The 21,424-nt window shown below is 49.6% G+C and overlaps 1 protein-coding gene across 1 annotated transcript in view; it reads left to right on the forward strand.

Annotated features, from left to right (window-relative positions):
- LOC140417930 (lipid transferase CIDEB-like) overlaps nt 1–21,424 on the forward strand; it is a 59,401-nt gene that overhangs the window by 26,433 nt on the left and 11,544 nt on the right. The gene's annotated exons all lie outside the window — the stretch shown is intronic.

The following is a 21,424-nucleotide window of genomic DNA, read 5'->3' on the forward strand; positions in this document are numbered from 1 at the left end:
TCTCCATTTAAATAATATTCAGCTCATTTATTCTTCCTACCAAAGGGCACATCACCACATTTTTCTAGGCATTAAATTGCTATATTAAAGTGAGGGGAGTGGAGGCTCAGACACAAGCCCAGACTCCCGACAAACAGCCTGCTTACTCGCGAGAAGTACAATACCTCAATCAAACTAATAGAGCTCTCGTTACTTCCCAAATCTAGTACAGTGTGAACCAGGACATGGGCACCTCGAGATGTAGTGGGAGCTTTACTCTGTATCTAACCCCGTGCTGTACCTGTCCTGGGAGTGTTTGATGGGGACAGTGTAGAGGGAGCTTTACTCTGTATCTAACCCCGTGCTGTACCTGTCCTGGGAGTGTTTGATGGGGACAGTGTAGAGGGAGCTTTACTCTGTATCTAACCCCGTGCTGTACCTGTCCTGGGAGTGTTTGATGGGGACAGTGTAGATGGAGCTTTACACTGTATCTAACCCTGTGCTGTACCTGTCCTGGGAGTGTTTGATGGGGACAGTGTAGAGGGAGCTTTACTCTGTATCTAACCCCTTGCTGTAGCTGTCCTGGGAGTGTTTGATGGGGACAGTGTAGAGGGAGCTTTACTCTGTATCTAACCCCGTGCTGTACCTGTCCTGGGAGTGTTTGATGGGGACAGTGTAGAGGGAGCTTTACTCTGTATCTAACCCCGTGTGTACCAGTCCTGGGAGTTTGATGGGGACAGTGTAGAGGGAGCTTTACTCTGTATCTAACCCTGTGCTGTACCTGTCCTGGGAGTGTTTGATGGGGACAGTGTAGAGGGAGCTTTACTCTGTATCTAACCCCTTGCTGTAGCTGTCCTGGGAGTGTTTGATGGGGACAGTGTAGAGGGAGCTTTACTCTGTATCTAACCCCGTGCTGTACCTGTCCTGGGAGTGTTTGATGGGGACAGTGTAGAGGGAGCTTTTGTTAGACGTTTTAGTTGCTGTGAAATGAAGAGTCTAAAGTTTCTGTTCCTTTTCACCAAACACCATTTATTTCACTTCCACAGCCTCTGCACAAAACCCTTAACAACACACCACCTGCCAGAGGCCACCTGAAGCCCCTTTACATATCAGTGTCAATTAATGGATACTTAACATAAATGAGACAACTAATTGCAATGTCTCTTAACTCATTACTGAACAGTCTCACCTTCATTGGAGAAAAATAATAATAATTAGGTGAAAACAGTATTTCAAGAAACTCAAAAACACACACATGATTTCCACGCCCCCCTTTTTTTGGTTTGGACGAGAAAGAGAAAAAAAAAGTAACAGAAACAAGCGCCCTTCATTAACAATATCCAGAAGTTTCTGTGAACTCACCCCTCTTTTCGTAAAACAGTCTGACAGTTGATAGCTCCTGTCGACCCATTTAATTTTTGTTATTTTCCCTCTGTCCGTCATCTGCTTCAAACTTGCGATGTCTATCCGTAACCTCTTTTCATTGACACTTTTTGTAGAGTGCACATTTTCCCACAGGGATTTATTGTCTATGTGACAGTCAATAGGTATATTACCCAAACCCCCTAATCCCAAAATTTCTGTCAATATTATACTTATATAAAAAGCTATATCCACCGCCTCTACAAGGCTTAACGTCTCAGCAGCCAAAGTGCTTTTTACCACTCTCCTTATTTTCTTTGTTTCCCACACAAACTGGCAACATTTACCATTGTTCCCCAAAAGGAAAATTATAAAACCTCCTGCGCTTGAAACCCCATCACATAAATTTGCGTAGGACACATCACTATAAACTATGAGTTTCAAGTGCTTAAGGTCACCTAAAACCGGGAACTTCAAAACACACTCCTGCATTTTTAGTTTGACCAATGCTTTATTTGTTCTTATTATGTCTTCCACTTTGGGATCATTCATTTTTGTACTCAACGCTAAGACATCAAAACTCACGTCCAGTCTAGTCTGTCTACCTAACCAGTTCAGTTGCCCAATGAAACATCGCAGTTGCTCTTTTTCTATCTTTGAAACCATTGCGTCTTTTTGTGAAACTCGGCCACGACTAATTGCTATTGGGGTGATGCTTTCCAAATAAGATTGCTGACGTAAAGTTGCCCCTAACTTAGTCTGTCCAATTTCCAGTCCAATATATTTAAATGCACCGGAAGCCTGACTTCCAACCCTCAATTCTTTCCTCAAACCAGAGATTACAATAGCTTCAAAATCACTAGTCCCACCCCACAAAAAATCATCGACATGCATCATAAAAATGACAGAAAGATTTCCTTTATAGTGCCAGTAAAACATTGCAGGATCTGCTTTCAACTGGCAACAGCTGAACTTTAACAAAACTGACCTTACTGAAAAATACCAGACTCTAGATGCATCATTTAATCCATATACACATTTGCTCAACTTCCTGAGTACCCCTTCTGTGTTAGCTGCTTCCTTAGGAGGACGGAGAAAAAAGTCTCTCTGGAGCTGATGCCCCTGCAAAAAGGCAGCTTTTATATCTATAGATTTGCATTCCCATGCCTTTGTGGCTAATAGAGCCAAGAAGATATTTAAAATAACCTTTCCTGCCATTGGTGAATCTACCCTTAAATCCTGATCTTCTCAGTTTTCTTCAAATCCCCTTGCCACAAGCCTGGCCTTTGCCTTATAAGTTCCATCCGGAAGAACCTTTTCTGTGCAAATCCATCTGTGGGATAGAGCTCTTTGTCCCCTATTCGGTACTTCCACGTATACCCCAAATTCACTCCAACTATGCAATTCTGCTGTTTAGCTTCTTTAATAACTTTTTCATCTAATTTATTTGAAGCCACCAAAATCTCACATGCATGTGGGCGTCTACTCCTATTAGTATTCGTAGTCTTACTCATGATCCGAGATCTTGACAAACTACGTCCCCTCTCCCGCCTGGTATCTCGTTCTGTACTGCTACTGCGTGCTCTTTCCCTTCTCCTGTGGGATGTCCTTTCAATAGTTCTCGATCTTTCCTGCAGACCTGTTCACTATCCGATGTACGATCTGAACTGGCACTGCGTTTCTGTGCCCTCCATTTTTGAACTTCGTTTTCCCAATCCATTGTCTTGACTCCTTCCCCTGAATGCTGTACATTCAACCAATGTTTATACTTTCCAGTGGCCTTCCCTGCTCTACTAATAACAGTTGCATCCTTCCATTGACTAGACCCTTCAGGCAAGTATGTCACTTTTGTACCAACTTTTGGCAGTTGCCCTTTCGGAAAAATGGCCTGTTATAATTCACCAGAAGAGTTGCGTTCCTCCACAGAAACCCTGTCTATATCAGTTAATTGGTCCTCATAGTTCTGTAACACATGCATACCAGATGACTCTGGTTCCTCGTCAGGTTTGTCTGCTCTGTCTAAATTTGAAAATTTGTAATCTTTACCCATTATCCTTGATGAATGGACCCTAACAGTTTGATTACCATGTTGCAAAATAATTGTTTTGCCATCTATGCCTATGATTTTCCCTGGGCCTTTCCATTCATTAGAATTGTCTCTCTTATAGTATACCATGTCTCCTTGCTGAAAAATGGCATCTGATGGACGTACGTTATGTCTTAAAGTTCTGCGAATTCTTTCAGAGACTTCTGCTTCCAAAAAAGCTTTTCTACTTGTATGTAATTCATTTAAATGTTCAGTAAAACCAGAGCTAACTGTAGTTCCCTCCCAAGCTGGAGGCTGGTCATCCAAAATGGACGGACTTTTAGGATTTCTACCAAACACTAATTGATAAGGACTATAGCCCCCAACCATCTGCAATGAATTCTTTGCATGTACTGCCCATGCTAAAGCTGAATTTAGCCTGCAATTTGGTCAATCTGCCAAAATTTTACGAAGCATGTCATCGATGACAGCATGATTTCTTTCACAGACACCATTACTAAATGGGCTTTCTGCAGCCGTATTCATAACTCTGATATTCATGTTTTCACACATATCCCTAAACTCATCATTAGCAAATTCTCCCCCATTGTCTGCAAGGAATTTTGCCGGTGGATCCATTCCTGTCCCTATCCATTTTTTCACGATTTGATCCAGAATTACTCTCTTTTCTTTACTTCGTACAATCGTTGATTGACTAAATCTGGTTGCTAAATCTACAAAATGCAAAATAAATATATTATTTGCTTTAGCCCAGATCTTAAGGTCCATGGCCACAATGCCGTTAAAATCCCTGGCCAAAGGTAGGGTTACTATCGGTCGTGCTGGTGTCCTTCTGTACTTCCTACAAACTTCACAGCGGTCACTAACCTGTTCTTTCAGTTCAGTATAGTCGTCATCCCTTATCCCTGCATCCATTAATACATTTTTCAGCCTCCGAGGAGGCGGATGTGCAAATTGCCTATGCAGTTTTAATACCACAAGCTTTTTATCAGCTAAAGTCCCATTTTCAACTGCCATTAACACATCCTTAACCATTCTACTTGAAAAATTATTTGTCAGTAATGGAATACAATAGTGTCCCGACTGTGTAAATTGTAAGTCCACCATCTTTTCAAAAACTGTTGCCTTATCCTGTTCCATATCCAGTTTCATGTGTGCTTTCTTCATCGACGGTCTGCTCAGAAGCAAAGGTATCTCACTTGATACAACATCCGCGCTAATGAATGATTCACTCCGGCAATATTGCAAGGGATCACCACTCTTTTCAGCGACTTCAGACTATTATCATCCCCAAACCTGAAACTTGTGGAACTTTCAAATTCCTTAACATTGTTACGATTTTCAGCATTCAAAGAGTCCAGGTAACATTTTAACCAGTCAATTCCACACACAGTAGATGTGCAGCCACTGTCCAATACAGCAGAGTTGAAGGATTCTGCAACCAACACCCTCATTACCGGCGTAAAACTGCTTGTCAATAGGACAATGCCTTCTTTCTGGTCACTATCTTTTTCCTCTTCTGACTCTTCCGTGTCATGTGTCGCTTCAAACACTCTATCATAACGAGTTGGACAGTTGAAAGCATAATGGTATTGAGAGTCACATCAAAAACATCGATTTATCATGCTCTGTGCATTTCTGGGGTTCATCTTCCTATTGTAGGTTCTAACTGGGTTTCTGTCTTCATAATTTCCTTGTCTCGGTCTCCATCTATAGTCTTGAGCCCTGTTCGTAGCCATACAATTTTGCCATCCTGTTACTAGTGTATCTTCCATATTCTGCCTTATTGCAGGCTGACATATTTGGGTCATCAGAGCCATCGGAATTGAATGTTTCCCCAGAAACTTTTGTAAAGCTTTTGTCATCTGTTCGAATAAGGTATCCTTATCAGTAAACTGAACTCCCGTCAAAACCAGGAGCCTATCCATGTTGCTCACTCTAGCACAGTCAAGTAATTTAAAGGCCAACACACTGTGGAAATTCCAAATTGTGTTTCTGCAGCCTTTTATATAGTCTGCCAAATTCCATTTTATAGTCTTCCATGGAGATATCCTCCATTTTCCGGAACTTATCAAAATCCGACCATGCTTCATACGCACTTAACAAGTCATCTTTCTTAGAAATCTTAACCATATAATGTAATATAGTCACCAGACCTTCTTCTGAGTCTAACTCTTCCAATTCCAGCTCAGAAAGCACTTTGTTTCGGATTTTACTGACACTTGGTAGAGAAAGAGCCAATGCCATATCTGGTTTTCTCTTTCCCAAAGCAGTTACCTTAGTCCACATAACTACTGCACTTCTCCATTGGTCGTACGATTCCCTTTCAGAAAATAAGGGAGGATAGTCATATCCAGCCATCTTTATCCTCGGTTCAGCCATGTTTTTTTTTTGTTTCTCACTCACTCCTTGGTTTGCTCTGGAAAAGTTGTATCTTTCAAACCTTCACATTTACACAGCAACCATCCTCTGCTACCAATTGTTAGCCGTTTTAGTTGCTGTGAAATGAAGAATCTAAAGTTCTTGTTCCTTTTCACCAAACACCATTTATTTCACTTCCACAGCCTCTGCACAAAACTCTTAACAACACACCACCTGACAGAGGCCACCTGAAGCCCCTTTACATATCAGTGTCAATTAATGGATACTTAACATAAATGAGACAACTAATTGCAATGTCTCTTCACCCATTACTTAACAGCTTTACTTTGTATTTAACCCCGTGCTGTACCTTTCCTGGGAGTGTTTGATGGGGACAGTGTAGAGGGAGCTTTACTCTGTATCTAACCCAGTGCTGTACCTGTCCTGGGAGTGTTTGATGGGGACAGTGTAGAGGGAGCTTTACTCTGTATCTAACCCCGTGCTGTACCTGTCCTGGGAGTGTTTGATGGGGACAGTGTAGAGGGAGCTTTACTCTGTATCTAACCCCGTGCTGTCCCTGTCCTGGGAGTGTATGATGGGGACAGTGTAGAGGGAGCTTTACTCTGTATCTAACCCCGTGCTGTACCTGTCCTGGGAGTGTTTGATGGGGACAGTGTAGAGGGAGCTTTACTCTGTATCTAACCCCGTGCTGTCCCTGTCCTGGGAGTGTTTGATGAGGACAGTGTAGAGGGAGCTTTACTCTGTATCTAACCCCGTGCTGTACCTGTCCTGGGAGTGTTTGATGGGGACAGTGTAGAGGGAGCTTTACTCTGTATCTAACCCCGTGCTGTACCTGTCCTGGGAGTGTTTGATGGGGACAGTGTAGAGGGAGCTTTACTCTGTATCTAACCCCGTGCTGTACCTGTCCTGGGAGTGTTTGATGGGGACAGTGTAGAGGGAGCTTTACTCTGTATCTAACCCCATGCTGTACCTGTCCTGGGAGTGTTTGATGGGGACAGTGTAGAGGGAGCTTTACTCTGTATCTAACCCCGTGCTGTACCTGTCCTGGGAGTGTTTGATGGGGACAGTGTAGAGGGAGCTTTACTCTGTATCTAACCCCGTGCTGTACCTGTCCTGGGAGTGTTTGATGGTGACAGTGTAGAGGGAGCTTTACTCTGTACATAACCCCGTGCTGTACCTGTCCTGGGAGTGTTTGGTGGGGACAGTGCAGAGGGAGCTTTACTCTGTACTTAACCCCGTGTTGTACCTGTCCTGGGAGCGTTTGATGGGGACAGTGTAGAGGGAGCTTTACTCTGTATCTAACCCCGTGTTGTACCTGTCCTGGGAGTGTTTGATGGGGACAGTGTAGAGGGAGCTTTACTCTGTATCTAACCCTGTGCTGTACCTGTCCTGGGAGTGTTTGGTGGGGACAGTGCAGAGGGAGCTTTACTCTGTATCTAACCCCGTGTTGTACCTGTCCTGGGAGTGTTTGATGGGGACAGTGTAGAGGGAGCTTTACTCTGTATCTAACCCCGTGCTGTACCAGTCCTGGGAGTGTTTGATGGGGACAGTGTAGAGGGAGCTTTACTCTGTATCTAACCCCGTGTTGTACCTGTCCTGGGAGTGTTTGATGGGGACAGTGTAGAGGGAGCTTTACTCTGTATCTAACCCCGTGCTGTATCTGTCCTGGGAGTGTTTGATGGGGACAGAGTAGAGGGAGCTTTACTCTGTATCTAGCCCCGTGCTGTACCTGTCCTGGGAGTGTTTGATGGGGACAGAGTAGAGGGAGCTTTACTCTGTATCTAGCCCCGTGCTGTACCTGTCCTGGGAGTGTTTGATGGGGACAGAGTAGAGGGAGCTTTACTCTGTATCTAGCCCCGTGCTGTACCTGTCCTGGGAGTGTTTGATGGGGACAGTGTAGAGGGAGCTTTACTCTGTATCTAACCCCGTGTTGTCCCTGTCCTGGGAGTGTTTGATGGGGACAGTGTAGAGGGAACTTTACTCTGTATCTAACCCCGTGCTGTACCTGTCCTGGGAGTGTTTGATGGGGACAGTGTAGAGGGAACTTTACTCTGTATCTAACCCCGTGCTGTACCTGTCCTGGGAGTGTTTGATGGGGACAGTGTAGAGTGAGCTTTACTCTGTATCTAACCCTGTGCTGTACCTGTCCTGGGAGTGTTTGATGGGGACAGTGTAGAGTGAGCTTTACTCTGTATCTAACCCCGTGCTGTACCTGTCCTGGGAGTGTTTGATGGGGACAGTGTAGAGGGAGCTTTACTCTGTATCTAACCCCGTGCTGTACCTGTCCTGGGAGTGTTTGATGGGGACAGTGTAGAGTGAGCTTTACTCTGTATCTAACCCCGCGCTGTACCTGTCCTGGGAGTGTTTGATGGGGACAGTGTAGAGGGAGCTTTACTCTGTATCTAACCCCGTGCTGTACCTGTCCTGGGAGTATTTGATGGGTGATGCGACCATCAATTCACTCAAGGGCTCGTGTCGGAGTAAAACAGTGGTATTAATTAACTATCAACTTTGCCTGCCTGCGACTGGTACACACTGAGGACAGTCCCACAGGCCGGCTACTCTTATACTCCTTCAAAGGGGCGGAGCCATGGGCTGAGCCCGTACATGCTCCAACATCCTCCAACATCTCCCCCTGTGGGTGAAGCCATGCAGTGGCCCACAGATAAAACCCACAGGGTTGATAACTGTATTTACAAACATAGGACATAACTGGTGAATTAACTGTATTTAGATTCACCACATTTACCCCCTGTAAAAAAATGAAGTCCTGCGAGGGTGATGGGTCACAAGTTCAGCCGGTCCGGCGCCCGGATCGTACGTTACGACTGCCGAAGCACTGGTGTTGCAGCCGCTTCGGGTGGCTGTGGAAGTGGGTCCGGAGCAGGCACAGGCGTGGACTCCGGGAGCGGCTCTTCCGGAGCTTCATTCCTGCGGACTGGTGTGCCGGGTGGAAGGGAGCGCGGGAGCCAAATGGGCGCGGGGGCGCTGGGCATGGGAGAAATAGCGGGGTACAGCGCGGGGGGTACTGTGGACGTCGTGGTGGCGGAGCCTGCGGGCGCAAGGTCTCGGAGAGAGACGGTATCCTGTCGACCATCGGGGTGCTCAGCATATGCGTAGTGCGGGTTTGAGTGCAGGAGCTGGACCCTCTCTACCTGGGGATCGGTCTTCTGGGTCCGAACGTGTTTCCGGAGGAGAACCAGACCCGGTGTCATCAGCCAGGGTGGGAGCGAGGAAGTCTCCCTAGGGAAAATAAACAAGCGGTCATGAGGAGTCTGGTTTGTGGCCGTGCAAAGGAGGGACCTAATAGCATGGAGCGCATCGGGGAGGACTTCCTGCCAGTGGGAAACCGGGAGATTCCTGGACCGTAGGGTCAGTAGGACGGTCTTCCAGACTGTCGCGTTCTCCCTCTCCACCTGCCCGTTTCCCCTCGGGTTATAACTGGTAGTCCTGCTCGAGGCGATGCCCTTACTGAGCAGGTACTGACGCAGTTCGTCGCTCATGAACGACGAGCCCCTGTCGCTGTGGACATAACTGGAGAAATCAAACAGGGTGAAGACACTGTGCAGGGCTCTGATAACAGTGGGGGTGGTCACATCGGGGCAGGGGATGGCAAACGGGAAACGGGAGAACTCAATCATATTGAGAAAGTAGGTATTGCGATTATTCGAGGGGAGGGGCCCTTTGAAATCGATACTGAGGCGTTCAAAGGGCCAGGACGCCTTCACCAGGTGGGCCTTATCCGGTCGCTAGAAGTGCGGTTTACACTCCGCACAGATTTGGCAGTCCCTGGTTACAGCTTTGACCTCCTCGGTGGAGTAGGGCAGGTTGCGGGTCGAGTCGGGTGACCCCCGGGTGGCAGAGGTCATCGTGGATAGCCTGTAGTCAGTCCTCTTGCGCACTGGCGCGGGACAGGGCATCTGGGGGCTCGTTGAGCTTCCCAGGACAATATACTATATCGTAATTATAGGTGGAGAGGTCGATTCTCCACCTCAAGATCTTATCGTTCTTGATCTTGCCCCGCTGCGTATTGTCGAACATGAAGGCTACCGATCGTTGGTCGGTGACGAGGGTAAACCTCCTACCAGCGAGGTCGTGCCTCCAGTGCCGAACGGCTTCCACGATGGCTTGGGCTTCTTTTTCGACCGAGGAGTGTCGAAGTTCAGAGGTGGTGAGGGTGCGGGAAAAGAACGCTACCGGTCTGCCTGCTTGGTTGAGAGTGGCGGCGAGAGCGACCTCTGATGCGTCGCTCTCCACCTGGAAGGGGGCGGACTCGTCCACCGCGCGCATCACAGCTTTGGCGATGTCCGCCTTGATGCAGTTGAAGGCTTGGCGGGCCTCGGCTGCCAGTGGAAAGAGGGTGGCCTTAAATAGTGGGCGGGCTTTGTCCGCATACTGGGGGACCCACTGGGCGTAATAGGAGAAGAATCCAAGGCACCTCTTCAGGGCCTTGGGGCAGTGAGGGAGAGGGAGTTGTAGAAGGGGGCACAGACGGTCAGGGTCGGGCCCTAGGACCCCGTTCTCCACGACGTAGCCGAGGATGGCTAGCCTGGTTGTGCGGAAAACGCATTTCTCCTTATAGGTGAGATTAAGTTTTTGGGCGGTTTGGAGAAATCGGTGGAGGTTGGCGTCGTGGTCCTGCTGATCATGGCCGCAGATGGTGACATTGTCCAAGTACGGAAACGTGGCCCGCAGCCCGTACTGGGCCACCATTCGGTCCATCACCCGTTGGAACACCGAAACCCCGTTTGTGACGCCAAAAGGGACCCGGAGGAAATGGAAAAGGCGGCCGTCTGCCTCAAACGCCGTGCAGTGGCGGTCCTCCAGGCGGATTGGGAGCTGGGGGTATGCAGACTTCAGATCCACCGTGGAGAACACGCAGTAGTGCGCGATCTGATTTACCATGTCTGTAATCCGGGGAAGGGGGTACGCATCGAGCTGCGTAAAGCGGTTAATGGTCTGGCTGTAATCAACCACCATCCAGAACTTTTCCCCGGTCTTGACGACCACCACCTGACCTCTCCAGGGGCTGTTGCTGGCCTCTATGACCCCCTCCCACAAGAGACGCAGGATCTCAGACCTAATAAATATTCTGTCCTGCATGCTATATCGCCTGCGGCTACTGGCTTGCAATCAGCGGTGAGATGAGCGAAGAGGGAAGGAGGGTCGACTTTCAGAGTGGCTAGGCTGCACACAGTGAGTGGGGGCAGGGGTCCGCCAAAGCTAAGCGTCAGGCTCTTGAGATGACATTGAAAATCGAGCCCTAAAAGGAGGGGTGCGCAGAGGTCTGGGAGCACGTACAGCTGGAATTTAGTGTACTCAGCGCCCTGTACCGCTAAGGTTACCGTAGTGCACCCTCGGATTTGTACCGAGTGCGACCCGGAGGCGAGGGAAATTGTGCGCCGTTAATATCGGGAGCGAGCTGCGACTTACCAGATCCGGGTGGATGAAACTCTCGGTGCTCCTGGAGTCGAACAGGCAAGGTGTCTCGTACCCGTTAACCCGGACGGCCATCATTGAGCTCTTGAGGTGCTTGGGTCGCGACTGGTCCAAGGTGACTGCGCTGAGTTGAGGGTAACCGGCAGCGTGGTTGGCTGTGCTGGAGCGGCCCCCCGGTGACTGTCCGAGCAGGTCGTACGCGTCGAGCGCGTAGCAGATGGCGTCCAAGATGGCGGCGCCCGTTGATCAAACATGGCGGGCGTTGAGGAAGATGGCACCCCATGGATCGCACGTGGCCGGCTGCGTGGGGGAGGATGGCCAAAATGGCGGCCCCCGTGAGTCGCACGTGCTGTGCGGAGTCGGAGGGCACGCTGCCACATTGCGAGGTCTGCAGGCCTGAGAGTCGGTAGTTCGGGTCTGAGAGTTCGCGTGCTTAGGCTTGGCGAGGCAGACCTTGGCCGAGTGCCCTTTTTGGCCGCAATTGTTGCAGTGCTCGTTACGGGCCGGGCAGTGCTGTCGAGGGTGTTGAGGCTGGCCGCAAAAATAACAAGGCAACCCCCCATGATGAGCGGGTGGGCTCGCAGCACAGGCCTGGGGTAGTCTCTGGTCGGGAGCCCACGAGGGGGTCGAGTGTTCGGCCGGAAATGCAGTGAGGCTCTGGATAGCAACCTCCAGTGAAGTCGCCAGTTTCACTGTCTCGTCCAGGTCCTCTTTCGCGAGCAGTCGTGCCGCACGTAATTTGATCTGACCCCCGCAACGTAGACGTCTCGGACGGCGAGCTCCATGTGCTGAGTGGCCGTAACGGCTTGATAGTTGCAGTTGCGCGCGAGGGCTTTGAGGTCGCGCAGATAGTCGTCGAGTGACTCCCCGGGGCGCTGGCGTCGAGTAGTGAGAATATGTCGCGCATAGACCTCGTTCACAGGCCGCACGTAGATGCGCTCGAGAATTGCGAGAGCGGCGGTATATGAGGTGGCCTCTTCGAGATGCACAGAAATGCGGTGACTCACCCGTGCGTGGAGGAGACTCAATTTTTGTTTGTCCGTGACGGATGGCGTTGACGACGCGGCAAGGTGGGCCTTGAAACACCGCAGCCAGTGTGAAAAAACTTCCTTCGCCTCCGCGGCCTGTGGATCGAGCTCCAGTCTGTCAGGTTTGAGGGCTGACTCCACAATAGTTTTTGTTTAGAGAGTTAATTAAATTGATGCCACCATCTGGTGCATACTGAGGACAGTCCCACAGGTCAGCTACTCTTATACTCCTTCAAAGGGGCGGAGCCATGGGCTGAGCCCGTACATGCTCCAACATCTCCCCCTGTGGGTGAAGCCAGACAATGGCCCACAGATAAAACCCACAGGGTTAATAACATAGAACATAACTGGTGAATTAACTATCCCGTACCAGCCTCCCCGAACAGGCGCCGGAATGTGGCGACTAGGGGCTTTTCACAGTAACTTCATTTGAAGCCGACTCGTGACAACAAGCGATTTTCATTTTCATTTACATTCACCACAATGGGGACAGTGTAGATGGAGCTTTACTCTGTCTCTAACCCCGTGCTGTACCGGTCCTGGGAGTGTTTGATGGGGACAGTGCAGAGGGAGATTTACTCTGTATCTGACCCCGTGCTGTACCGGTCCTGGGAGTGTTTGATGGGGACAGTGTAGAGGGAGCTTTACTCTGTATCTAACACCGTGCTGTACCGGTCCGGGGAGTGTTTGATGGGGACAGTGCAGAGGGAGCTTTACTCTGTATCTAACCCCGTGCTGTACCTGTCCTGGGAGTGTTTGATGGTGACAGTGTAGAGGGAGCTTCATCTCTGTATCTAACCCGTGCTGTATCTGTCCTGGGAGTGTTTGATGAGGACAGTGTAGATGGAGCTTTACTCTGTATCTAACCCGTGCTGTACCTGTCCTGGGAGTGTTTGATGGGGAGAAATGTAGAGGAGCTTTACTCTGTATCTAACCCCATGCTGTACCAGTCCTGGGAGTGTTTGATGAGGACAATGTAGATGGAGCTTTACTCTGTATCTAACCCCGTGCTGTACCTGTCCTGGGAGTGTTTGATGGGGACAGGGTAGATGGAGCTTTACTCTGTATCTATCCCGTGCTGTACCTGTCCTGGGAGTGTTTGATGGGGACAGTGTAGGGGGAGCTTTACTCTGTATCTAACCCCGTGCTGTACCGGGCCTGGGAGTGTTTGATGGGGAATGTGTAGAGTGTGCTTTACTCGGTATCTAACCCCACGCAGTACCTGTCCTGGGAGGGTTTGATGGGGACAGTGAAGAGTGAGCTTTACTCTGCATCTAACCCCGTGCTGTAGCTGGCTGGGAGTGTTTGATGAGGACAGTGTAGATGGAGCTTTACTCTGTATCTAACCCCGTGCTGTACCTGTCCTGGGAGTGTATGATGAGGAGAAATGTAGAGGGAGCTTTACTCTGTATCTAACCAGTGCTGTATCTGTCCTGGGAGTGTTTGATGGGGAGAAATGTAGAGGGAGATTTACTCTGTATCTAACCCGTGCTGTACCTGTCCTGGGAGTGTTTGATGGGGACAGTGTAGAGGGAGCTTTACTCTGTATCTAATCCCGTGCTGTACATGTCCTGGGAGTGTTTGATGGGGACAGTGTAGAGGGAGATTTACTCTGTATCTGACCCCGTGCAGTACCGGGCCTGGGGGTGTTTGATAGTGAATGTGTAGAGGGAGCTTTACTCTGTATCTAAGCCGTGCTGTACCTATCCTGGGGGTGTTTGATGGCGACAGTTTAGAGGGAGCTTTACTCTGTATCTAACCCGTGCTGTACCTGTCCTGGGAGTGTTTGATGGGGACAGTGTAGAGGGAGCTTTACTCTGTATCTAACCCCGTGCTGTACCTGTCCTGGGAGTGTTTGATGGGGACAGTGTAGAGGGAGCTTTGCTCTGTATCTAACCCCGTGCTGTACCTGTCCTGGGAGTGTTTGATGGGGACAGTGTCGGGGGGGCTTTACTCTGTATCTAACCCCGTGCAGTACCTGTCCTGGGAGGGTTTGATGGGGAGAAATGTAGAGGGAGCTTTACTCTGTATCTAACCAGTGCTGTATCTGTCCTGGGAGTGTTTGATGGGGAGAAATGTAGAGGGAGATTTACTCTGTATCTAACCCGTGCTGTACCTGTCCTGGGAGTGTTTGATGGGGACAGTGTAGATGGAGCTTTACTCTGTATCTAACCCCATGCTGTACCTATCCTCGGAGTGTTTGATGGGGACAGTGTAGAGGGAGCTTTACTCTGTATCTAATCCCGTGCTGTACATGTCCTGGGAGTGTTTGATGGGGACAGTGTAGAGGGACATTTACTCTGTATCTGACCCCGTGCAGTACCGGGCCTGGGGGTGTTTGATAGTGAATGTGTAGAGGGAGCTTTACTCTGTATCTAAGCCGTGCTGTACCTATCCTGGGGGTGTTTGATGGCGACAGTTTAGAGGGAGCTTTACTCTGTATCTAACCCGTGCTGTACCTGTCCTGGGAGTGTTTGATGGGGACAGTGTAGAGGGAGCTTTACTCTGTATCTAACCCCGTGCTGTACCTGTCCTGGGAGTGTTTGATGGGGACAGTGTAGAGGGAGCTTTGCTCTGTATCTAACCCCGTGCTGTACCTGTCCTGGGAGTGTTTGATGGGGACAGTGTCGGGGGGGCTTTACTCTGTATCTAACCCCGTGCAGTACCTGTCCTGGGAGGGTTTGATGGGGACAGTGTCGAGTGAGCTTTACTCTGCACCTAACCCCGTGCTGTAGCTGTCCTGGGAGTGTTTGATGAGGACAGTGTAGATGGAGCTTTACTCTGTATCTAACCTGTGCTGTACCTGTCCTGGGAGTGTTTGATGGGGAGAAATGTAGAGGGAGCTTTACTCTGTATCTAACCAGTGCTGTATCTGTCCTGGGAGTGTTTGATGGGGAGAAATGTAGATGGAGCTTTACTCTGTATCTAACCCCGTGCTGTACCTGTCCTGGGAGTGTTTGATGGGGACAGTGTCGAGGGAGCTTTACTCTGTATCTAATCCCGTGCTGTACCTGTCCTGGGAGTGTTTGATGGGGACAGTGTAGAGGGAGATTTACTCTGTATCTGACCCCGTGCAGTACCGGGCCTGGGGGTGTTTGATAGTGAATGTGTAGAGGGAGCTTTACTCTGTATCTGAGCCGTGCTGTACCTATCCTGGGAGTGTTTGATGGGGACAGTGTAGATGGAGCTTTACTCTGTACCTAACCCGTGCTGTACCTGTCCTGGGAGTGTTTGACGGGGACAGTGTAGATGGAGCTTTACTCTGTATCAAACCCCGTGCTGTACCTGTCCTGGGAGTGTTTGATGGGGACAGTTTAGAGGGAGCTTTACTCTGTATCTAACCCGTGCTGTACCTGTCCTGGGAGTGTTTGATTGGGACAGTGTAGATGGAGCTTTACTCTGTACTTAACCCGTGCTGTACCTGTCCTAGGAGTGTTTGATGGGGGACAGTGTAGATGGAGCTTTACTCTGTATCTAACCCGTGCTGTACCTGTCCTGGGAGTGTTTGATGGGCACAGTGTCGAGGGGGCTTTATTCTGTATCTAACCCCGTGCTGTACCTGTCCTGGGAGTGTTTGATGGGGAGAAATGTAGAGGGAGCTTTACTCTGTATCTAACCAGTGCTGTATCTGTCCTGGGAGTGTTTGATGGGGAGAAATGTAGAGGGAGATTTACTCTGTATCTAACCCGTGCTGTACCTGTCCTGGGAGTGTTTGATGGGGACAGTGTAGATGGAGCTTTACTCTGTATCTAACCCCATGCTGTACCTATCCTCGGAGTGTTTGATGGGGACAGTGTAGAGGGAGCTTTACTCTGTATCTAATCCCGTGCTGTACATGTCCTGGGAGTGTTTGATGGGGACAGTGTAGAGGGAGATTTACTCTGTATCTGACCCCGTGCAGTACCGGGCCTGGGGGTGTTTGATAGTGAATGTGTAGAGGGAGCTTTACTCTGTATCTAAGCCGTGCTGTACCTATCCTGGGGGTGTTTGATGGCGACAGTTTAGAGGGAGCTTTACTCTGTATCTAACCCGTGCTGTACCTGTCCTGGGGGTGTTTGATGGCGACAGTTTAGAGGGAGCTTTACTCTGTATCTAACCCCGTGCTGTACCTGTCCTGGGAGTGTATGATGGGGAGAAATGTAGAGGGAGCTTTACTCTGTATCTAACCAGTGCTGTATCTGTCCTGGGAGTGTTTGATGGGGAGAAATGTAGAGGGAGATTTACTCTGTATCTAACCCGTGCTGTACCTGTCCTGGGAGTGTTTGATGGGGACAGTGTAGAGGGAGCTTTACTCTGTATCTAATCCCGTGCTGTACATGTCCTGGGAGTGTTTGATGGGGACAGTGTAGAGGGAGATTTACTCTGTATCTGACCCCGTGCAGTACCGGGCCTGGGGGTGTTTGATAGTGAATGTGTAGAGGGAGCTTTACTCTGTATCTAAGCCGTGCTGTACCTATCCTGGGGGTGTTTGATGGCGACAGTTTAGAGGGAGCTTTACTCTGTATCTAACCCGTGCTGTACCTGTCCTGGGAGTGTTTGATGGGGACAGTGTAGAGGGAGCTTTACTCTGTATCTAACCCCGTGCTGTACCTGTCCTGGGAGTGTTTGATGGGGACAGTGTAGAGGGAGCTTTGCTCTGTATCTAACCCCGTGCTGTACCTGTCCTGGGAGTGTTTGATGGGGACAGTGTCGGGGGGGCTTTACTCTGTATCTAACCCCGTGCAGTACCTGTCCTGGGAGGGTTTGATGGGGACAGTGTCGAGTGAGCTTTACTCTGCACCTAACCCCGTGCTGTAGCTGTCCTGGGAGTGTTTGATGAGGACAGTGTAGATGGAGCTTTACTCTGTATCTAACCTGTGCTGTACCTGTCCTGGGAGTGTTTGATGGGGAGAAATGTAGAGGGAGCTTTACTCTGTATCTAACCAGTGCTGTATCTGTCCTGGGAGTGTTTGATGGGGAGAAATGTAGATGGAGCTTTACTCTGTATCTAACCCCGTGCTGTACCTGTCCTGGGAGTGTTTGATGGGGACAGTGTCGAGGGAGCTTTACTCTGTATCTAATCCCGTGCTGTACCTGTCCTGGGAGTGTTTGATGGGGACAGTGTAGAGGGAGATTTACTCTGTATCTGACCCCGTGCAGTACCGGGCCTGGGGGTGTTTGATAGTGAATGTGTAGAGGGAGCTTTACTCTGTATCTGAGCCGTGCTGTACCTATCCTGGGAGTGTTTGATGGGGACAGTGTAGATGGAGCTTTACTCTGTATCAAACCCCGTGCTGTACCTGTCCTGGGAGTGTTTGACGGGGACAGTTTAGAGGGAGCTTTACTCTGTATCTAACCCGTGCTGTACCTGTCCTGGGAGTGTTTGATTGGCACAGTGTAGATGGAGCTTTACTCTGTACTTAACCCGTGCTGTACCTGTCCTAGGAGTGTTTGATTGGGGACAGTGTAGATGGAGCTTTACTCTGTATCTAACCCGTGCTGTACCTGTCCTGGGAGTGTTTGATGGGCACAGTGTCGAGGGGGCTTTATTCTGTATCTAACCCCGTGCTGTACCTGTCCTGGGAGTGTTTGATGGGGAGAAATGTAGAGGGAGCTTTACTCTGTATCTAACCAGTGCTGTATCTGTCCTGGGAGTGTTTGATGGGGAGAAATGTAGAGGGAGATTTACTCTGTATCTAACCCGTGCTGTACCTGTCCTGGGAGTGTTTGATGGGGACAGTGTAGATGGAGCTTTACTCTGTATCTAACCCCATGCTGTACCTATCCTCGGAGTGTTTGATGGGGACAGTGTAGAGGGAGCTTTACTCTGTATCTAATCCCGTGCTGTACATGTCCTGGGAGTGTTTGATGGGGACAGTGTAGAGGGAGATTTACTCTGTATCTGACCCCGTGCAGTACCGGGCCTGGGGGTGTTTGATAGTGAATGTGTAGAGGGAGCTTTACTCTGTATCTAAGCCGTGCTGTACCTATCCTGGGGGTGTTTGATGGCGACAGTTTAGAGGGAGCTTTACTCTGTATCTAACCCGTGCTGTACCTGTCCTGGGGGTGTTTGATGGCGACAGTTTAGAGGGAGCTTTACTCTGTATCTAACCCCGTGCTGTACCTGTCCTGGGAGTGTATGATGGGGAGAAATGTAGAGGGAGCTTTACTCTGTATCTAACCAGTGCTGTATCTGTCCTGGGAGTGTTTGATGGGGAGAAATGTAGAGGGAGATTTACTCTGTATCTAACCCGTGCTGTACCTGTCCTGGGAGTGTTTGATGGGGACAGTGTAGAGGGAGCTTTACTCTGTATCTAATCCCGTGCTGTACATGTCCTGGGAGTGTTTGATGGGGACAGTGTAGAGGGAGATTTACTCTGTATCTGACCCCGTGCAGTACCGGGCCTGGGGGTGTTTGATAGTGAATGTGTAGAGGGAGCTTTACTCTGTATCTAAGCCGTGCTGTACCTATCCTGGGGGTGTTTGATGGCGACAGTTTAGAGGGAGCTTTACTCTGTATCTAACCCGTGCTGTACCTGTCCTGGGAGTGTTTGATGGGGACAGTGTAGAGGGAGCTTTACTCTGTATCTAACCCCGTGCTGTACCTGTCCTGGGAGTGTTTGATGGGGACAGTGTAGAGGGAGCTTTGCTCTGTATCTAACCCCGTGCTGTACCTGTCCTGGGAGTGTTTGATGGGGACAGTGTCGGGGGGGCTTTACTCTGTATCTAACCCCGTGCAGTACCTGTCCTGGGAGGGTTTGATGGGGAGAAATGTAGAGGGAGCTTTACTCTGTATCTAACCAGTGCTGTATCTGTCCTGGGAGTGTTTGATGGGGAGAAATGTAGAGGGAGATTTACTCTGTATCTAACCCGTGCTGTACCTGTCCTGGGAGTGTTTGATGGGGACAGTGTAGATGGAGCTTTACTCTGTATCTAACCCCATGCTGTACCTATCCTCGGAGTGTTTGATGGGGACAGTGTAGAGGGAGCTTTACTCTGTATCTAATCCCGTGCTGTACATGTCCTGGGAGTGTTTGATGGGGACAGTGTAGAGGGAGATTTACTCTGTATCTGACCCCGTGCAGTACCGGGCCTGGGGGTGTTTGATAGTGAATGTGTAGAGGGAGCTTTACTCTGTATCTAAGCCGTGCTGTACCTATCCTGGGGGTGTTTGATGGCGACAGTTTAGAGGGAGCTTTACTCTGTATCTAACCCGTGCTGTACCTGTCCTGGGAGTGTTTGATGGGGACAGTGTAGAGGGAGTTTTACTCTGTATCTAACCCCGTGCTGTACCTGTCCTGGGAGTGTTTGATGGGGACAGTGTAGAGGGAGCTTTGCTCTGTATCTAACCCCGTGCTGTACCTGTCCTGCGAGTGTTTGATGGGGACAGTGTCGGGGGGGCTTTACTCTGTATCTAACCCCGTGCAGTACCTGTCCTGGGAGGGTTTGATGGGGACAGTGTCGAGTGAGCTTTACTCTGCACCTAACCCCGTGCTGTAGCTGTCCTGGGAGTGTTTGATGAGGACAGTGTAGATGGAGCTTTACTCTGTATCTAACCTGTGCTGTACCTGTCCTGGGAGTGTTTGATGGGGAGAAATGTAGAGGGAGCTTTACTCTGTATCTAACCAGTGCTGTATCTGTCCTGGGAGTGTTTGATGGGGAGAAATGTAGATGGAGCTTTACTCTGTACCTAACCCGTGCTGTACCTGTCCTGGGAGTGTTTGACGGGGACAGTGTAGATGGAGCTTTACTCTGTATCAAACCCCGTGCTGTACCTGTCCTGGGAGTGTTTGATGGGGACAGTTTAGAGGGAGCTTTACTCTGTATCTAACCCGTGCTGTACCTGTCCTGGGAGTGTTTGATTGGGACAGTGTAGATGGAGCTTTACTCTGTACTTAACCCGTGCTGTACCTGTCCTAGGAGTGTTTGATGGGGGACAGTGTAGATGGAGCTTTACTCTGTATCTAACCCGTGCTGTACCTGTCCTGGGAGTGTTTGATGGGCACAGTGTCGAGGGGGCTTTATTCTGTATCTAACCCCGTGCTGTACCTGTCCTGGGAGTGTTTGATGGGGAGAAATGTAGAGGGAGCTTTACTCTGTATCTAACCAGTGCTGTATCTGTCCTGGGAGTGTTTGATGGGGAGAAATGTAGAGGGAGATTTACTCTGTATCTAACCCGTGCTGTACCTGTCCTGGGAGTGTTTGATGGGGACAGTGTAGATGGAGCTTTACTCTGTATCTAACCCCATGCTGTACCTATCCTCGGAGTGTTTGATGGGGACAGTGTAGAGGGAGCTTTACTCTGTATCTAATCCCGTGCTGTACATGTCCTGGGAGTGTTTGATGGGGACAGTGTAGAGGGAGATTTACTCTGTATCTGACCCCGTGCAGTACCGGGCCTGGGGGTGTTTGATAGTGAATGTGTAGAGGGAGCTTTACTCTGTATCTAAGCCGTGCTGTACCTATCCTGGGGGTGTTTGATGGCGACAGTTTAGAGGGAGCTTTACTCTGTATCTAACCCGTGCTGTACCTGTCCTGGGAGTGTTTGATGGGGACAGTGTAGAGGGAGTTTTACTCTGTATCTAACCCCGTGCTGTACCTGTCCTGGGAGTGTTTGATGGGGACAGTGTAGAGGGAGCTTTGCTCTGTATCTAACCCCGTGCTGTACCTGTCCTGCGAGTGTTTGATGGGGACAGTGTCGGGGGGGCTTTACTCTGTATCTAACCCCGTGCAGTACCTGTCCTGGGAGGGTTTGATGGGGACAGTGTCGAGTGAGCTTTACTCTGCACCTAACCCCGTGCTGTAGCTGTCCTGGGAGTGTTTGATGAGGACAGTGTAGATGGAGCTTTACTCTGTATCTAACCTGTGCTGTACCTGTCCTGGGAGTGTTTGATGGGGAGAAATGTAGAGGGAGCTTTACTCTGTATCTAACCAGTGCTGTATCTGTCCTGGGAGTGTTTGATGGGGAGAAATGTAGATGGAGCTTTACTCTGTATCTAACCCCGTGCTGTACCTGTCCTGGGAGTGTTTGATGGGGACAGTGTCGAGGGAGCTTTACTCTGTATCTAATCCCGTGCTGTACCTGTCCTGGGAGTGTTTGATGGGGACAGTGTAGAGGGAGATTTACTCTGTATCTGACCCCGTGCAGTACCGGGCCTGGGGGTGTTTGATAGTGAATGTGTAGAGGGAGCTTTACTCTGTATCTGAG

Source organism: Scyliorhinus torazame, chromosome 5 (genome assembly GCF_047496885.1).
Source record: "Scyliorhinus torazame isolate Kashiwa2021f chromosome 5, sScyTor2.1, whole genome shotgun sequence".
In the NCBI taxonomy this organism is placed as follows: Eukaryota; Metazoa; Chordata; class Chondrichthyes; order Carcharhiniformes; family Scyliorhinidae; genus Scyliorhinus; species Scyliorhinus torazame.